Raw genomic sequence first — 14,307 nt, forward strand, 5'->3', positions numbered from 1 at the left:
ATATATATATATATATATATATATATATACTGTATATATATATATATATATATATATATACACACAGTGCCTTGCGAAAGTATTCGGCCCCCTCGAACTTTACAACCTTTTGCCACATTTCAGGCTTCAAACATAAAGATATAAAACTGTAATTTTTTGTGAAGAATCAACAACAAGTGGGACACAATCATGAAGTGGAACGAAATTTATTGGATATTTCAAACTTTGTTAACAAATAAAAAACTGAAAAATTGGGCGTGCAAAATTATTCAGCCCCTTTACTTTCAGTGCAGCAAACTCTCTCCAGAAGTTCAGTGAGGATCTCTGAATGATCCAATGTTGACCTAAATGACTAATGATGATAAATAGAATCCAACTGTGTGTAATCAAGTCTCCGTATAAATGCACCTGCACTGTGATAGTCTCAGAGGTCCGTTTAAAGCGCAGAGAGCATCATGAAGAACAAGGAACACACCAGGCAGGTCCGAGATACTGTTGTGGAGAAGTTTAAAGCCGGATTTGGATACAAAAAGATTTCCCAAGCTTTAAACATCCCAAGGAGCACTGTGCAAGCGATAATATTGAAATGGAAGGAGTATCAGACCACTGCAAATCTACGAAGACCTGGCCGTCCCTCTAAACTTTCAGCTCATACAAGGAGAAGACTGATCAGAGATGCAGCAAAGAGGCCCATGATCACTCTGGATGAACTGCAGAGATCTACAGCTGAGGTGGGAGACTCTGTCCATAGGACAACAATCAGTCGTATACTGCACAAATCTGGCCTTTATGGAAGAGTGGCAAGAAGAAAGCCATTTCCTAAAGATATCCATAAAAAGTGTAGTTTAAAGTTTGCCACAAGCCACCTGGGAGACACACCAAACATGTGGAAGAAGGTGCTCTGGTCAGATGAAACCAAAATCGAACTTTTTGGCAATAATGCAAAACGTTATGTTTGGCGTAAAAGCAACACAGCTCATAACCCTGAACACACCATCCCCACTGTCAAACATGGTGGTGGCAGCATCATGGTTTGGGCCTGCTTTTCTTCAGCAGGGACAGGGAAGATGGTTAAAATTGATGGGAAGATGGATGGAGTCAAACAGGCCCGGACTGGGACAAAAAATAGGCCCGGGCATTTTGGACTGAGCAGCCCGGGAGGGGGGCGTGACGGGGGCGTGACTGGGGCGTGGTGGGGCGTGGCGTTCATCAGGATGGTTGATGACAGGATTTAATGTTCCAGGATGTGTGGATTCGATTACGGTACTTTTTTAGTTTAATCTGACAGACTGGGTCCAATTTAGCTCAAAGCTCCCATATGATGCTGTTTTTTTTGTCTTACTTTAAATCTTGTTTTGATGGTTGAGTCCTAAAAATAGTATGAAGCAGCACAAGATGAGGGTTTCTCTAATCAAGGGGTAGACAACCTTTTTGGGCACAGTGTGCCGAAAAATGTTTTCAAAGAAATTGGGAGTGCCAGATACATAAAAAACAACTGTCAACTTCATATAAAGTAACTGCTGTAAACCGCTTGAATAATAGTAAGAAATCAAGTGAGCTTTGCACCTTCACAAATCAGATCAGCCCCAATTCCTGCACCTTCACACCTCAGATCACCCCAATTCCTGCACTATCACACCTCATATCACTCAAATTCCTGCACCTTCACACCTCAGATCAGCCCCTGGTAGGCTGGCACTGGCAGCAACAATTTTATTCAAATCAGGATTTCTTCTGCAAATAGCCTGGCCTGGCAGACTGGCACTGGCAGCAAATATTTTATTCAAATCAGGATTTCTTCTGCAAATAGGCTGGCACTAGCAGCAACAATTGTATGCAAATCAAGATTTCTTCTGCAAATAGGCTGACCTGGCACTGGCAGGCATAGTACTAGACTAGTACTATGCCTGGCTGCCAGTGCCAGGCCAGCCTATTTGCTAAAGAAATCCTGATTTGAATTAAATTGTTGCTGCCAGTGCCAGCCTATTTGCAGAAGAAATCCTGATTTCTTTGAATAAAATTGTTGCTGCCAGTGCCAGCCCAGCCTATCTGCAAAAGAAATCCCTAAGTAGAAGTCATTCCTCTCTCCAGTCCTCCACTTACCTTGGGTGTGCTGTGCGGTGTGGCTGCAGAGTGTTCCCGCTGGACATAGTACAGGAGATCGTCAGAGACTGCAAAAATGATACAAGAGATGGTCAGAGACTACGGACCTGATGCAAGAGATGGTCAAAGACTACAGACACGATACAGAAGATGGTCAGAGACTGAGGACATGATACAGGAGATGGTCAGAGACTGAGGACATGATACAGGAGATGGTCAGAGACTGAGGACGTGATACAGGAGATGGTCAGAGACTGAGGACATGATACAGGAGATGGTCAGAGACTGAGGACGTGATACAGGAGATGGTCAGAGACTGAGGACGTGATACAGGAGATGGTCAGAGACTGAGGACGTGATACAGGAGATGGTCAGAGACTGAGGACGTGACACAGGAGATGGTCAGAGACTGAGGACGTGACACAGGAGATGGTCAGAGACTGAGGACGTGACACAGGAGATGGTCAAAGACTGAGGACGTGACACAGGAGATGGTCAGAGACTGAGGACGTGATACAGGAGATGGTCAGAGACTGAGGACGTGATACAGGAGATGGTCAGAGACTGAGGACGTGATACAGGAGATGGTCAGAGACTGAGGACGTGATACAGGAGATGCTCAGAGACTGAGGATGTGATACAGGAGATGGTCAGAGACTGAGGACGTGATACAGGAGATGGTCAGAGACTGAGGACATGATACAAGAGATGATCAGAGACGATACAAGAGATGGTCAGAGACTGCAGACGTGATAAGAGGGCATGCAGGGACACCTTCATGATGATTTCTTTCACTGCTAGTAGGACTGCTGCGATCAGAAAGGCCTATTTTGACTGGAAAATAAAAAAAATGACCAGTAGTTTGGTAATGTTGTCCATGTTCTCTGGCTCTGGCTAGCATAAGAACAATTTTAAATAGCCAGATTTGGCCCAATTTTGTGCACCTGGCTGTCACATCACATGTAACAAGAAAACTGGCATGGCACATGTTTTCTAGCAGTGACAGTGTGTAGCTGTTTTATGCTTTTTACGCCTGCGGCCTGCCTGCCTGCTGCTAAGCCAGAAGTGAACAATGCTCTGCCGGAGGCCAGAACCGTTCTGGCCTCCGGCAGAGCATTGTTCACTTCTGACTTAGCAGCAGGCAGGCAGGCCGCAAGCGTAAAAAAACAGATAACAGTCAGCTACACACTGTCACTGCTAGAAAACATGTGCCATGCCAGTTTGCTTGTTACATGTGATGTGACAGCCAGGTGCACATTTTCAAGTTGAAAATGTGCACCTGGCTGTCACATCACATGTAACAAGCAAACTGGCATGGCAAATGTTTTCTAGCAGTGACAGTGTGTAGCTGTTTTCTGTTTTTTTACGCCTGCGGCCTGCCTGCCTGCTGCAAAGCCAGAAGTGAACAATGCTCTGCCGGAGGCCACCCAGAACCACAAATCCCAGAGGTGATGGTGGTGTGGTCTGTGGTGTGTTTGTGTGCTGCTGTGCTGACCTTTCCTTACCTGTTGTTGCTTTTGCAGCAGGCCTTGGCTCCTGTCCTGGTCGTGGGTGTGGTGTTTTTGGTGTCTCACAGTCTACTCCACTCCAGTCCAGTCTCAGGCAGTCAGTGACTCCAGACTCCAGTCTTCAGCTCCAGGGCACTGGACGGGCGGGCAGGCACTAGTGACAGACAGACTAGTGAGTCCACTCCACTCCACACTGACTCAGACAGACTGTCAGTGTCTGTCTGCGGTGCGGCGCCGGCGACTGTTCCCGCTGCTTCCAGTTCCCGACAACAACAAGGCAGCATGGGTTCTCCGCCGTCCTCTAGCTCCACCCCCGGCCTTAGTCACCTGATGCAGTGAACTCTTCACACAGCACAGCACCGACCGACTTCACCCCCTCCTCCTGAGCTACGCTGGATGCCGCTGCGGAGTCGGCTGCCAGCTGAGCCAAGATAGGAGTGGGGAGTCGGGGACAGCGGCGGCCGGCGGGCGGCCACGGCCCGCCAGATGATAGATTATTGCGGTAGTGCGGGGCCCGAGCAGTCGGGAACAGCGGCGGGGCTGGCGGCCAGATTGCGGTAATGCGGCGGCCCTCAGACTCGGCGGAATCGGCCGCAGAGAGGCCAGCAAGCGGCAAAGGCCGTCAGCCGGACACTCCACATCATCATGCGCCCGGACTCGGAGCGGGGGCCTCTGCGGCCCACCGGGCATATGCCCGGTCTGCCTTATGGCCAGTCCGGCCCTGAAGTCAAATACAGGACCATTCTGGAAGAAAACCTGATGGAGTCTGCAAAAGACCTGAGACTGGGACGGAGATTTGTCTTCCAACAAGACAATGATCCAAAACATAAAGCAAAATCTACAATGGAATGGTTTACAAATAAACATATCCAGGTGTTAGAATGGCCAAGTCAAAGTCCAGACCTGAATCCAATCGAGAATCTGTGGAAAGAACTGAAAACTGCTGTTCACAAACGCTCTCCATCCAACCTCACTGAACTCGAGCTGTTTTGCAAGGAGGAATGGGCAAAAATGTCAGTCTCTCGATGTGCAAAACTGATAGAGACATACCCCAAGCGACTTACAGCTGTAATCGCAGCAAAAGGTGGCGCTACAAAGTACTAACTTAAGGGGACTGAATAATTTTGAACGCCCAATTTTTTTCAGTTTTTTATTTGTTAAAAAAGTTTGAAATACCCAATAAATTTCAATCCACTTCATGATTGTGTCCCACTTGTTGTTGATTCCTACAGTTTTATATCTATATGTTTGAAGCCTGAAATGTGGCAAAAGGTCGCAAAGTTCAAGGGGGCCGAATACTTTCGCAAGGCACTGTATGTATATATATATATATATATATATATATATATATTTATATAAAGAAACTATTTTGGTCACTGGAGGCACTGTTTCCATACAGCCCATGAATCTTCATTATTCAATGACAAAGTTGTCAATTTGGTAAAAGCAGGGCTCGAGTCCTGCAGGAATGCATGGGAACGGCGCTCCTGTACTTTTTCCACAGCAGGAATACCGTTCCTGTTAGCAGACGCGTCCTGATGCCCCTCCAACAGAATCCTGGTGCCACCTTCTGCTCAGGGATGGCGGGTCGGTAAGCCCAGATTCCAGGTTCCCGACCCACCATTACCGAGCATCAGTGTGAAAGAACTGAAGGAACTGAGCTGGCACTAGAGGAAGCGGAGCCGATGCTTCCGGTATAGCACCGGTGTTCTGTCTGCCTAAAACTGCAACTTGCAGAGATCTCCAATGACATTATTTCCAGTGACTGCACACCAGGAATAATTGCAGATTCAACCACTTTGTGTTTTCACACATCACCGGCAGCCTATACATTCCAGTAGAGGCTACAATTAGTGGAGATTGTTAGTCTGCCTGCTAGTTGTCGCTGCCTTGGAGGCGGCCATGTTTTTGGTTACTAGCGGGCGGACTAACAATCTGCACTAATTATAGCGTTTACCAGAGTGTATAGGCTGCCAGTGTTGTGTGAAAACACCAAGTGATCAAAATCTCCAATTCGAGAAAAACCAAAATCGAGATCTCAGCAAGTTGGAGTTTTCGGCAGAACACCGGTTCTTGTCACAGGCAGAGTGATACCAAATGTACTCCGCCTGTGACAGGGCACAGGAGTGATACAAAAAGAAGAGACTCTGCTCTCTACTGCAGACACATGCTTCCTCCAGCTCGGCTCCTGTCACACTCATGGTCAGGAAGCAGCCAGCAGTACCCACCAGCAGTACCCACCAGCAGTAACTGCCAGCAATCCAAGCCAGCAGTACCCACTAGCAGTACCAGCCAGCAATACAAGCCAGCAGTACCAGCCAGCAGTACAAGCCAGCAGTATCAGCCAGCAGTACCCACCAGCAATACAAGCCAGCGGTACCAACCAGCAGTACTCAACAGCAGTACCAGCTAGCAATAAAAGCCAGCAGTACCAGCAAGTAATAACCGCCAGAAGTACCAACCAGCAGTACCCACCATCAATACAAGCCAGCAGTACCAGCCAGCAGTACCCACCAGCAGTACCAGCCAGCAGTACCCAACAGCAGTACCCGCCTGCAATACAAGCCAGCAGTACCATCCAGCAGTACCCACCAGCATTACCAGCTAGCAGTACCCACTAGCAGCACCCACCAGCAATACAAGCCAGCAGTATCAGCCAGCAGTACCCATCAGCAGTACCCACCAGCAGTACCCACCAGCAGTATCAGCCACCAGTACCCACCAGCAGTACCCACCATCAATTCCCACCAGCAGTACCAGCAAGCAGTACACACCAGCAGTACCCACCAGCAGTACTAGCCTGCAATACCCATCAGCAGTACCCACCAGCAGTACCTGCTAACAGTACAAGCCAGCAGTAGCCACCAACAGTACCTGCCAGCAGTACCCACCAGCAGTACCAGCCAGCATTACCCACCAACAGTACCCACCAGCAGTACCCGTCAACAGTACCCACCAGCAGTACCCGCCAGCAGTACAAGCCAGCAGTACCCACCAACAGTACCTGCCAGCAGTACCAGCCAGCAGTACCCACCAGCCAGTATTACCCACCAGCAGTACCCACCAGCAGTACCAGCCAGCAGTACCCACCAGCAGTACCCACCAACAGCACCCACCAGCAGTATCGGCCAGCAGTACTCACCAGCAGTACCTGCCAGCAGTACCAGTCAGTAGTACCCACCAACAGTACCCACCAGCAGTACATAGAAACATAGAATGTGTCAGCAGATAAGAACCATTTGGCCCATCTAGTCTGCCCAATATATCTGAATCCTATGAATAGTCCCTGGCCCTATCTTATATGAAGGATAGCCTTATGCCTATCCCATGCATGCTTAAACTCCTTCACTGTATTTGCAGCTACCACTTCTGCAGGAAGGTTATTCCAGCAGTACCCACCAGCAGTAACCACCAACAGTACCCACCCGCAGTACCAGCCAGCAGTACCAGCCAGCAATGCCTGCCAGCAGTAACCACTAGAAGTACCAGCCAGCAGTACCAACCAGCAGTACCAGCCAGCAGTTCCCTCACCAGCATTACTCGCCAGCAGTACCAGCCAGCAGTACCCACCAGTAGTATCCACCAGCAGTACCTGCTAGCAGTACCAGTCAACAGTACCCCCCAGCAGCACCAGCCAGCAGTACACACCAGCAGTACCAGCCAGCAGTACCCACCAGCAGTACCCAACAGCAGTACCTGCCAGCAGTACCTACCAGTAGTACCAGCCAGCAGTTCCCCCACCAGCAGTACCCGCCAGCTGTACCAGCTAGCTGTACCCACCAGCAGTATCCACCAGCAGTACCAGCCAGAAGTACCAGCCCTGGAGGACAGCCAGCAGCAGCCACAAGCCATACCCACCTGGGGGACAGCAGCAGCCAGCGATACCTGCAGTAATCCTGAGGAAAAAGTGAAGATTGAGCTCATTTGAGGTGCAGGTAAACTGCAGTGCATCCGTGTGAAAGCAGCTTTAGGCCCCTTTTCTGATCAGGTCTGCCTGTCTGTTTTTCAGGTGGACCCAATCAGACCCTCCATTCACCTCATACATAGAGTGTCAGAAGTAAATGGACTTGTATCTCCAATCTGATCCACATAAAAAAACAGAAGGGGATCTGTCCTCTTCTGTCTGGACCTCTGTTCAATCAAGGGGACTTAGGTTGAAGAGAACGATACCCGCCACTCTTAAGGAGACTCGGTTACAGATAACCCCCCAAAAAAATAAGGCTAGTTCCACATAGTTCCAGATTGATTGAACAGAGGCCTAGGCTGGGCTATAGCCCCAAGTGAGAAAGACCTTCTGCGATAGAAGGGCAATACTATTTGGTAAGCAGCCAATGAGGTGGAGGCCTTTTTTTTCACGTGGGATCACATATCATTCGGGTGATGAAAAGGGCACTTTGTGATTCGATGGACTTTGTGGCATTACTCTTTGGACTGTCTTCATTTCTTTTTATATTTTAGGCGCAACTCTATTTGGATTCCGATAGATATGCTGTGTGTGTCTCACAGAAGCGTTGCTACTGTTGTATGCACACAATTTTTCATTATTTATTTTTGAATAACGCAGTTTTGCTTTTTACTATACACTTACATCAGTCCCTGCCCTCAAGGAGCTTACAATCAAAGATCCCTAGCTCACATTCATACATACATACATACATACATACATACATACATACATACATACATACAGTATAGTAGGGCCAATTTAGACAGGAGCCAAATAATTTACCAACATATCTTTGGAGTGTGGGAGAAAACTGAGTATCCAGAGAACACCCAAGCAAGCACAGGGAGAGCATGCAAACTCCATGCAGATAGTGTCTGTGTCTACATGTGTAGTGAAGACATTGGACTGTGTCCTCGTGAAATTGTGGCTTTCTAAACTAAGAAGAAATGATCTGGGAAGTAAAAACAAAATGTATGCTTTCCAAATCACATTTTCCTGCTTTTAGATGTTCCTACTGTAAAGCAGGTGTAGCTGCATTTAGATGCATTTACGTGCATTTAGCCGCATTTAGAGTTTCTAATAGGATCCCGAAAGCACAGAGGTCAATTTTCTCTAAACGCAGCTAAACTGACCATACCTAAATGCAGGTAAACCATTCAATGGCACCACTGAAAAATCATTACATGCATTTACAGTATCTCACAAAAGTGAGTACACCCCCTCACATTTTTGTAAATATTTGGTTATATCATTTCATGTGACAACACTGGAGATCTGGAGAATTGAGAGGCCATGTAAACACCTCAAACTCATTGTAGTCCCCAAACCCTTCTTGAACCAATTTTGCAGTGTGGCAGGGCACATTAACCTGCTGAAAGAGGCCACTGCCATCAGGGAATACCATTTGCATGAAGGGGTGTACTTGGTCAGCAACAATATTTAGGTAGGTGCCTGTGTCAAGTAACATCCACATGAATGGCAGTACCAAGGTTTTCCAGTAGAACATTGCCCAAAGCATCCTACTGCCTCCGCTGGCTTGCCTTCCTCCCATAATGCATCTTAGTGCCATCTCTTCCCCAGGTAAGTGGCTGGCACATACCCAGCCATCCACATGATCCAAATAAAAACATGATTCATCAGACTAGACCACCTTCTTCCATTGCTTCATGGTTCAGTTCTGATACTCACGTGCCCATTGTGGGTGCTCTTGGCTGTGGATATGGGTCAGTACGGGCACCCTGGCCGGTCTGTGGCTAATCAGCCCCATACACAACCAACTGTGATGCCCATTTTTTCTGCTCTCAACACATCAACATCAACTTGTTTACTTGTTGCCTAATATATCCCACCGACTTTCAGATGCCACTGTAATGGGATGTTCAATGTTATTAACTTAACCTGTCAGGGGGTGAGAAGGACTGACTGATCATGTGACCACTGTAATAGACTGTCACAGTCGTCACATGATTGAGAGCTGGTCCCCCCAGCTCCTGATCATAAGTATTGTCTTTGACAGCTCGGTCACTATGCTGGGAGCATGCAATTAGCTCTCTCTCAGCGCAGAGAGCTCTGTCACCCATGGACACATACGTGCATGTGGGATTTAAAACCCACCCCATGTGCCGCTGCACATATGCATTACGTGGGCAGCAAGAGGTTAAGAAGAAATATATATATATAAGATAAAAATATAAGGAGTTGGATTGACAGCATTTTCGGTTCTGCATGTGCCTGTTATACAAACATGATCCATCATTTATATGTATGGTATCAGTCACACCGATATCACTGCAGCAAGAACATAAGCTAATGAAGTTGAGCTTTCTTTGCATTTGTACCTCATGCTTGATTGACTTATTAACTGAATTATACAAAGATTCTCTGGGATCTATGACTTCATTGATGATAATTAATGCAGTTAAGATTTGGCAGCTCTGCCTTAGGGTGTGCAAATTCTTATGATGGCATTCAGACAGCAGCCAACCGTGATGTGCGGCGTGATCTGCTCATATCGCATTTGATAGGGAGGCTGATGCGGCTTTAATCGTCTTTACCCCTGAGCGACCTGAGGCCTGGGGTCATCTGCAGGGTGATGAAGAATTTTCATCAACCTTGAGTCACACTGGAGGGGGAGGCAACAGAAGACAAGAGAACCCAGAATGAACATCAAATGAGTTAATATTTAACAGATGTTAAATAAACCGAATTTCCAGCTACTAAATTTTGTACTATGAGAAGGAGCTGTAAGTCTTAGAATATTGAAGCAGATTGGATGCAGCTTCTGATCTGTAGTATTGTTTGTCTTCATTTCTTTCATTTCAAAGCTTGTGTTTAATTTGAACTACCACCTGTCTCCCTGGAGGCCACAGAATTAGGACACCCAATATGACATGGAGCGTGCTCAATCCATAAAAAACGCACTTAAAACTGCTGCAGCAATTAAGCAGTGATATGTCTCTTCTTTAATGTCTGCTAAAGAGGCCCTGTTATGACTGTTTCATAAAATGTGAGTTCTTTAGGCCATAATAAACTATAAAATTAAAAAAGGAGGGTCTCTACTTGTAACATATAATTGTCAACATTGTGAGATGCTGCGCTTAGAAAGTCGCTTCATTTATAAAAAATTTGCACATTGACATCAATAGCCACATCATTAAGCTGCATTCCCACCAGAGCGTTTTTATAAGCGCACACAAAATTGTATCGCCATTCATTGTTAAAGGTGATTTAAACACAGCAAGCATATGTGCATTTTTCATCACTGAAAAACGTATGAAAAATGCGTCAAACGTGCGAAGCTCAATGCTTCATGAACTACTTTGAGGCATTTGTTGCACATAGGGCAGCCTTTTGAACTGAGTCGGATGCATGTATCATGAAAATGGCACCCATCGTCAAACGCCATAGTGTGAATGACAGTTGGGTAACATGCATAAGGAATATAAAAAAAACAATATAAACTCCCAGCTCACTTACAAGCCAGCCTTTAACCTCTTTACGACCACCCGCCGCAGTTATACTGTGGCAGGCAGCCGCTCCTGCGTGAACCACCGTAGGTATACGTCAGTCGCGCGCAGGCAGCTAGGGGGCGAGCGCGTGCCGCCACCTTCACGCTCCCGCCGCTGCCAGCGCGCACCCGCCCCCGCTCGTCAGCGGGAAAGCCGATGAACGGGGCAGGGGGCTCCGTTTGCCGCCTGACACCCGCGATCGCTCCCCGCTGAGAGAGAAGAACGGTCAGCTGTTGTAAACACAGCCGACCGTTCTTCTCCCTGTAATGATCACAGAGCCCCTGTGATCCTTCTATATAGGATCACAGGTTTCTGTGATTATTTCAAAAGCCACGCCCCCCGCAGTTAGAAACACGCCCCTAGGCTTACATTTAACACCTTGATCACCCACAGTGTTAACCCCTTCCCTGCCAGTGTCATTATTACAGTAACAGTGCATATTTTTAGCACTGATTATTGTAGTAATGTCACTGGTCCCCCCAAAAGTGTCAAAAATGTCAGTTAGGGGTCCGATCTGTCCACCACAATGTCGCAGTCCCGCAAAAAATCGCAGATCGCCACCATTACTAGCAAAAATAAAAACAAAACAGTAAAAATGACATAGTAGACGTGATAAATTTTGCGCAAACCAATCAAAATACGCTTATTGTGATATTTTTTACCAAAAGTATGTAGCAGAAAACAAATTGGCCAAAAATGTTAAAAAATTTAGATTTTTAAATTTTTTTAGCAGAATGTGAAAAATATTGTTTTTTTTTTCAGAATTGTCGCTTTTTTTTTGTTTATAGCGCAAAAATTAAAAATCGCACAGGTGATCAAATACCACCAAAAGAAAGCTCTATTTGTGGGAAAAGGATATCAATTCTATTTTGGTACAGCATCACAAGGCCGCGCAATTGTCCGTTAAAGTAACGCAGTGCCGAATCGCAAAATATGGCCTGGTCATTAAGGGGACAAATCCTTCTGGTCCAGAAGTGGTTAAGGAGGGGTGAGCTTCCTGCAGACATACCTGCCCTCAATCTGTCCATTATTATATATGTGCTCCATCTCAGGAGACTCTCAAAATGATAGAGTTAGGACTGCAGTACACTGGGGTGCCGTGAAGTGGCCACTGCAGCTTACGCATGTATTTGCAAATGTGTGCAAACGAAACCCCTTGGTTTTAACGTGAACTTTAAGGCAGGGTCAATTTGGTTTGTTGCAAGTTGGCTAGTAAGTGAGCTGGGAATTTTTGTTTGTTGTTTTTTGACATGCGTCACCCTTCCAAATGATCCTTCCTGCAAAGGCCAGTTATAGTTTGGGCTGGCTGCCATTTGTTTGTACTATTGGTGAGGGAGTGCATTGGATAACTTTGCTGCCATTGTGCTATTGCAGGGTGTCCAGTGCGTTCCTATACCTTTAAAGAGGGGTGGGCTCCCTTTAGGCATACCTGCCCTTAATCTATCCATTATTATATACTGCATGTGCTCCAACTTTTTTTTGCTGTTTTTTACATTTGTCGCCCTTCCATGTGCTCCCTCCTGCACAGGCCAGTTATAGGTTGGGGTGGTAGCCATTTGTTTGTAATGTGTAGCAAATATCCTTGCTGTTTTCTTACCTTTAAGTATGGCCATAGATTATATTATTATTATTATTTGTATGGTCATATTATATTTTTGCTACTATTATCAAAGATCTTAAAGTTTCAGGCACTATCAAAGAGAACTCAAGCTAGCAATACAGTTTATCGGATGTTAAGTATATGCAAATCCTAAAAATGAGCTTCTATTATTTACTTCCTTTTTTGTTTGTGTGATTGTAAACGATCAACTTGTAAAACAACCCATTCAGTTTAACCACTTAAGCCCTGGAAGATTTTACCCCCTTCCTGACCGGGGGTTTTTTGCGATTTTTTTACTGCGTGACTTTAACGGACAATTGCGCGGTCGTGCGACGCTGTACCTAAACGAATTTGACGTCCTTTTTTTCCCCACAAACAGAGCTTTCTTTTGGTGGTATTTGATCACCTGTGCAATTTTTTGGTCATGCTCTATAAACAAAAAAAGAGCATAAATTTTGCAAAAATAACAATATTTTTCAAATTTTTTATATGAAATTCCCCCAAAAAAATGTAAAAATCAAAATTTTTTAACATTTTCGGCCAATTTGTTTTATGCTACATATGTTTGGTAAAAGAAAATCGCAAAACGTGTATTTTGATTGGTTTGCGCAAAAGTTATCGTGTTTACTAACAAAGGGAAAGATTTTTGTCATTTTTGGTGTTTTTTTTTTTAACGAGTAATGGCGGCGATCTGCGATTATTTTTTTTGCGGGACTGCGACATTGCGGCGGACAGATCGGGCCCTTGACTGACATCTTTGACACTTTTGGGGTTACCAGTGACATTACTGCAGTAATCAGTGCTATATATATGCACTGTTACTGTAAAAATGACACTGGCAGGGAAGGGGTTAACTGTATTGGAGAGGGAGGGGTTAAGTGTGTCCTAGGGGCGTGTTTCTAACTGTGATGGGACATGTCTACTATTGTAAGAACAGAGATCAACGGTTCTACTTAGTAGAACCATCTGATCTCCATTTTTACACAGGGGCGAATGACAGGCGGCTTGTTTACATAAGCCGCTTGCCTTTCTCCCGCTGTACCGATGATCGCCGAATGACCGGCGGACATCGGGTCCGCCAGTCACACGCACTGACTCCTTAGTGAACGAGCCGCGGCGGGCGTGCGCCTCAGCGGGCGCGCGCTCGCCCGCTATTGGCTCACAAGTCGGTGACAGGCTAGTGACGTATATATATACGTCACTTTGCCTGGCCGGGGCTGACCGCCGCAGTATATTTACTTGCGGCGGTCGGCAAGTGGTTAAAATAAAAATGAAAGGCAAATCATTTGTGTATATATAAAAAAGAAACGTTCTAAATACTTGTTTTCCCTTTTTTAAAAGTGATCACATTCTGTTCTCAGCTGCTTAAGAGCTGGGGGAGGAGAAGCAACAGCACACTGAGCTTTCCAGTGAATGGATGTGCAGGGTTGGGGTGTCAGGACAAATCTGATCATTGGAGGAGAGTAGGCTGGGTTCCCAACATAGGGAAGACAAAAGAGGAGAGAGGGAGGTATTCTGTAGTCCCATCCTAGGAGATGATGCTACTCCTTAGATACAGCTCAGTGGGTGAGCATTAACACCCTAGAACAGAAAGTGTGTTACTGGCAGGATCGTCACGTAAAATGAAAGGAAAGAAGGCTG

This window comes from Pelophylax lessonae (genome assembly GCF_965119305.1).
Source record: "Pelophylax lessonae genome assembly, chromosome: 2".
Lineage (NCBI taxonomy): Eukaryota > Metazoa > Chordata > Amphibia > Anura > Ranidae > Pelophylax > Pelophylax lessonae.